The following is a 6,103-nucleotide window of genomic DNA, read 5'->3' as shown; positions in this document are numbered from 1 at the left end:
AATGTAAACATAAGAAACAACAATATAGTTATTAATATACAGAAGGTAAAATTTCCTTAATCTGATTCCTTTGTTTTTGGAAAAATGTTACTACTCATTTAACTGAAATAAAAGAAAATAACTTCTGTTGTTGTGCACACAAAATAGCCTTGATTTTTGTAGTTATCATGTTTCTTTTCTTGCTTAACTTTGTAGTATATATTTTATCTTTACCTAGAGATCTGCTTTGATGATATTGCTTATGCTATAACCCATGTGTTACTACTACTACCACCATACAAACTACTTTGTTCAGTTGGCAGAGGATGGGCGTAAACCAGCCAAGATGTTTGGTTGGATGCCTGTCCAGTAGGGACTGGTTGGCTTGGCTCTTTGCCACAGTAACAGATGATATTTCTAACTCTTCATGATATCCTAGTTTCAAATGCCTTGACAAAAAGAGCTGTACTTTAGAAGTATTATTTTATTTTTCAAAGCACCTAAAATACTGGTGTTCTGCACCCAGAATTTAATGACTATTTGCTTGATGAGGGGAAAAACAAAGACAGCACCACCACCATCTCTGTCATGTCCTTTGGTCAGAAATGACTGAAAAGACCATCTCTTGCTCAGTCATCATCTTCTTCAACAAAGAAAAAATTCATGGCCAAAGTCCGAATGAATTTACATATTCAGTTTTTTGGGAACTTTTAAAAAGTTATGTCAAACCTTCCACTAAGTTGGCATCATTTCCTGAATGTATATATTTGGTAATGGAAAAATAAGAAATTCATCAGCTCACTATTCAAAAATCCTTAAAGTTCACCGTTCAAGGATAAGAATCTGTAGGAAAAAAGCAAATAAACACATGATAACATGTAATTGTTTCTTCCTCCTTTTCTTGCTTAAACTTCTTATTAATGTATAGTAATAATGTACAAAAGTATGTTACCGAGATATTACCTGGTCTTTCAATTTAGGATTATTGAAGATTCTAACTTGCTTTGACTAAATTTTTTTAGCCAGCTTAAATAACTCTGGCTTTTTCTGCTTGTAGATATGAGTTCTTGCTGGTACTGCAAACTTTTAAATTTGCTAGAATTCTTTCAGGCAAGTTCCTGCAGGGTCCTGGGTGAAATAAGATGCAACATATAGGAGACGGGATTTGTAAGTGGAATACAGCCCCTCATATATAAATGATTTGGGTTAAGCTCTCATAGACCTTATATTCTGAGATAGGTATCCATGTGCATAAAATCAAGGCCTCTTTTCTGCTGTTGAATTTATCTGATTCATGTTTGTTAACTATATATTATTTATATATGTGTGTGTACATGCATTGTATAGGAATATGTGTGTGTGTGAATGCTGATTGTCAATAAGTTATATACATGTATTTAGTTAAATGCATGAAAAAATAGTCCCTAATACTTTATGAAAAATATTTTATGTTTTAATGCTTCGAGATCTTTTTTTTCTTAATAATTTTTTTTTTTTCTTAATACTTAAGGGAAGAATGCAATGTTCCCTCACTGGTAGCTTCAGGGTACTTAAGTAGATAGGCCTTGCCCTTAATTTCACTAAGAGCACCTCAAAACACACCTGGGCTTTTTTTTTTTTTTTCCATTTGTGTTGCCCTTTATTTAACCCTAAAGGGGTGGATAGATGGATGATCAATTTTATAGGAACGTGGTGTAATATTACTGGTTGCGTATTACTGACTATCACTTTTGGTTCTATGCATATTGCAGCTTCAAATAATTTCCCTGGAGAAAAACAAATGCAATCTTTTTTTTTGAACAGTCTAGAAGCAGAAGATCAACATTCTAGCTTTTTCATTCTCTTTTCTCTTCTGAAGTTTAACATTATGTTGAGCAAGACTTGGTAAGAATATGGTCTAAGATTCTCGATAGCAAAATCATCAAGTCCTTTAATATTCTGAAATACATATTACCTTCATCCTTGAAGTAGTTGATTTACTTGATGTATATCATTGTATTATGTAGTCCGTCTTGATGTAATCATATTAACTTACCTCTACCACTTTTAGCATTTGTGATCATTTGGTGAAGACTGAACTGAAGTTTATTCCCCTTTATTTATGAATATCGTGAATATTTTGCAACAAATATTGTGGAGGAATCTGTTCAAGGTATTTAAGAGAGAAAACAATTTTGAGTTTATCTTGATTCGAATTGAGGCTTGGTGAAAGTATGAGGATTTTCTGTACTGAAACAGGCCTACTATACCTCAGTAGGAAGCACCATGAAGCAATAGCTCTTACTACGCATTCTTATACATTATTGCATATTATATATTAAATATATAAAATATTTATTATATATTACATAATTTCTTATTTAATATTCAGAACCTGAGTTTACTCCTTACATAAGCATTTTTTTAATTAAGGCAAATCTTACAGAGTAAAGTATACAGATCTTAAATGTACGGTTAGGTGAATTTTGACAAAGTATCCCATTTGAGATATAGAATATTTCTACAACTCCAAGAAAGTCTTTTTGTGCTGCTTCCAGGCAATCCTCACCCACCTTCGCACCTCCCCCACCCCCCACTCACACTCCCACCTTCCAGGTCAACAGCTGTTTTGATTTGTATTACTGTGGATGAGTTCTGTCCGCTTCTGTGTTGCAAGACTAGTATGGAGTTGTACAGTAGGCTCTTTTGTGTTCAGCTTCTTCCACTCTACATAATCCTCACATACAGTTTAATGAGTGATGTTTTTAATAATCATTATCACAATTAGAGCCAACATTAGTTACACTTATCTAATAACTAGTAGTATATCATTTTCTAAATGCAGAAGTTCAATGCATTCTATCTCCTATTTCTTGATTCTATATTCCACAAATGCATATTAAAGGCAGGAAGAAAGCTGAGCCTTATCAAGGTAGGTGAGCTCTCAAGGGCTGTTATATATATTATTATATTGTTATCAGTATTTTTAAAGAGGATTCTGGAGAGAGTGAACTATTTAAAATAAATAAACCATTTTTTCTGTTTTTTTTTCCTTAATAATTTAACTCGAAGGAAAAATACCACTATTAACAAAGAATTTAGAGGGAGAAGTGGTGAAAAGTATTATCCATTCAGATAGTTAAAGGACAGAACTCTGAAGTAGAGAATATTTTTTGATTTGGCCAAATAATTTCTTTAACATGTTTCTTTAACATGATAGAATTTTGTGTATGCACAAAACATAAATCAGGATAGCAAATATGGAGGACAGGAAAAAAATGGTGAAAAAGTTATATTATTTTGAGCCTTCCAAATTTTACTTGGAAATTTAGCTAATGAATTAGAAACTACCATAAATGACATACTCTTCATGCTATTTCAGTTGATTGTTGACACAAAAGGTGGTCAGGATGACATGTTTTCTGAGTTCTAACATAGCTGGGCTTGTCATATGTGAGCAGCTTACAATGATAGCAACTGAAGCAGCTGCAAGTTTAACTAAAATCCACCCTAAATCTCTAGATTTTACTGTCTTAAAATTAGATGGCTCAATGGAATAGATTCTTGATCAAGCAGGGTAAATTAAACCTTATGGAATTAATTCTGATTTCAGATTTGAAAAAAAAGATAGGCTGAAAAAATGGCAAAGAAAAATAAACCCAAATATTCTTAGGAAAGAATATTTGTGATTTAACTATGGGAAACTTTTTGCTTTAGTAAGGTTTTTTAGCTGGCTAGTGTAGTCAATAGAGAAGAAACTCCTAACTTTAAGATTCTTTCCTGTCACTTAGCTGAAGATGACAGCTGAAGGTTTCTGCACCTGGAGAACTCTAAACACACCCCCACCATTTTGAGGTTTGCTCTACACACTGGTATTTTCCAAAGCCTTCTTTGGACAGAAGAGAACATTCTATAGATCTATTCTATGCGGTATTTACATTTGTTAGAAAGGATTTATGTCAAACTAAAACATTTCTCTTTTTGAATTAGTATATTCATATAGTTCAAAAATGAAAACAGTATTAAAAAGTATATGCCATCCAGTCTTGCTTCCACCCTGTTCCTCCCTTTGCCCCAACCCATCATCACTTTGATAACTTCTTTGTTGTTTTCTTTGCATATCCTACCAGTGTTTCTTTATGCAAATATAAGAACACTTATTGTTTTTGCATCCCGCCTTTTTACCTGAAAGTTAGCATACTGTATACACTGTTCCACAGTTGCTTTTTTATCTAACAATATATCCAGGAAAATTTCCATATCAGTACATAGATGTTGTTTTGTTTTGTTTCTAAAGCTGTTTTAGAGTATTACATTGTATTGATGTACCACATTTTTTTTACACATTCCTTTATCGATGGATACCTTCCCAATATTTTAATTGTGAGTACTACACATATAAACTTTTGCATACAAATAAGTTTGCATTTCCAAACAGGCTCTTATTTGTAAAGAGAAACAAGCATTTCATATGGCATATTTATAAAATAAATGCTTGAAGAAGGTCATTTTCTTCCTGTAACTATAGCTTTTAGAAAAGTCTCTGTGTTGATATATTTAGCAGCACTAGAAGAAGCTGTGGGGTGAACACTGCAAAGCCCTGCTATCTTCATAAGTAGAGTATGTGCTTTGGGCATCAGCAAAGCAGGGGCATAACAAATTGTCCTTTGAGAAAAAATGTGATAGGGCTAAGAAATAAAAAAAGCACATTGTAAGTATTATAGGAAAAATCCTAACTTTGTTGATTTCTTTTATTTTGCAGAAAAGGGTCATGTTTATTTTGTAGGGGAGTAGAATTCTGATCTTCTCAGTGATTAGTACTTATAAACATCCAAGTTGGGCCTCAGAGCAACCCTGTGAGTTAGTGCAAGGTGAGAAAATCTATGCTTAGAATAAATAATTTGACAAATGCTACTTAGCTTGTAAAGAGCAAAGTTGGTCTGAATCTCAACTAGAAAACTAGTTGACCTCTGGGAAAACTGCATCCAGTATTAATGAGCAGGTTTAAGAAGATAATGTAGGTCAAGGCCATCACAGAGAAGGTACTCTGTATGTTAGAGTCTTGCCTTCGTTCACACACCAGCTTCAGCTCTTTTCCTCTGGTTGTCCATACCTTTGCAACCTTCTGGGCCTTGGTTTCCTCTTTAAAGAAGGGCAAGAGAACTGACGTGGAGCCTGCATATCTGGTGGTAGAGTGTTTGGGTAAAGTGCTCTCTTAACTAATTTCTGTTCAGTGCGATATTGCCCCACATGTAGTTCATGTTTTCCCACTCCCGCCTTGTACCTTATCATCAGATTCAAAGGTTATTATCACCTATATTTTGCCTAGAGCAGAGGTTGGCTAATAAGCAATGAGTACTTTAGGACTGGAGGTTCCCCATGTCCGAGGTAATCAAGATTGGGGGATGTGATGGAGCTCATGAGCTGACAAAGCTGCTGCAAAAACCAGAAACCAATTTAGGGCCAGAAACTATAAACATTTTCTTACATGTTTTCCTCACTGTAACTCTCAGATGAAAGGCCCCCAGGAAGGAGGCTGTGACTGAGAGAGGAGAGGTCAAAGGAATAACCTCATTTTGGGGGACAGAGATATTTGCTCTCAGGAAATATGAACAGTGGGAATTCAAGGGAGACATATGTGGAAGTGAACTTAGCTTTCTTCTTTCATCACTGGATCTTTCTTAAAAGTCTGTCCATAGGATAGTGTGTAGGAAAGATGCCATAGTAACATGCAAACAAAATGGAAAAAGGGCTTTCTCAATTTATAAATTGAAAACTCCAATGCTCTATTCCTGACAGTTTTATCAAATTCAGTAGCTCATTAAAATCCAGACTCCCAAACACCATTGAAATAAAAGAACCACATCCAAATTGTGCCTATGGGGCACAAAGTGTAATCCTCCAGCCTTTGGTTAGGATGGTTCATGTCTGCCTTTTGCCCACTTTGGTCTCTCTCAGCCCACAAGCGCGCTCAGGTACCACCTGGTCTTTTTACAATCTTTCCCTTCATCCTTGACCATGCTAACACGAACTCTCTTCTTTTAATCTCAAACATCACTAAAGATTGGTTAATACTTGCTTCCTGAAATTTTACACCATATGCTAGACAACCTTTTATGGTCACTCTTCTCTCCCACAACATTTT

The sequence above is a fragment of the Rousettus aegyptiacus genome, unplaced genomic scaffold (genome assembly GCF_014176215.1).
Source record: "Rousettus aegyptiacus isolate mRouAeg1 unplaced genomic scaffold, mRouAeg1.p scaffold_m13_p_8, whole genome shotgun sequence".
NCBI lineage: Eukaryota > Metazoa > Chordata > Mammalia > Chiroptera > Pteropodidae > Rousettus > Rousettus aegyptiacus.
Note: the sequence above shows the minus strand (reverse complement) of the source record.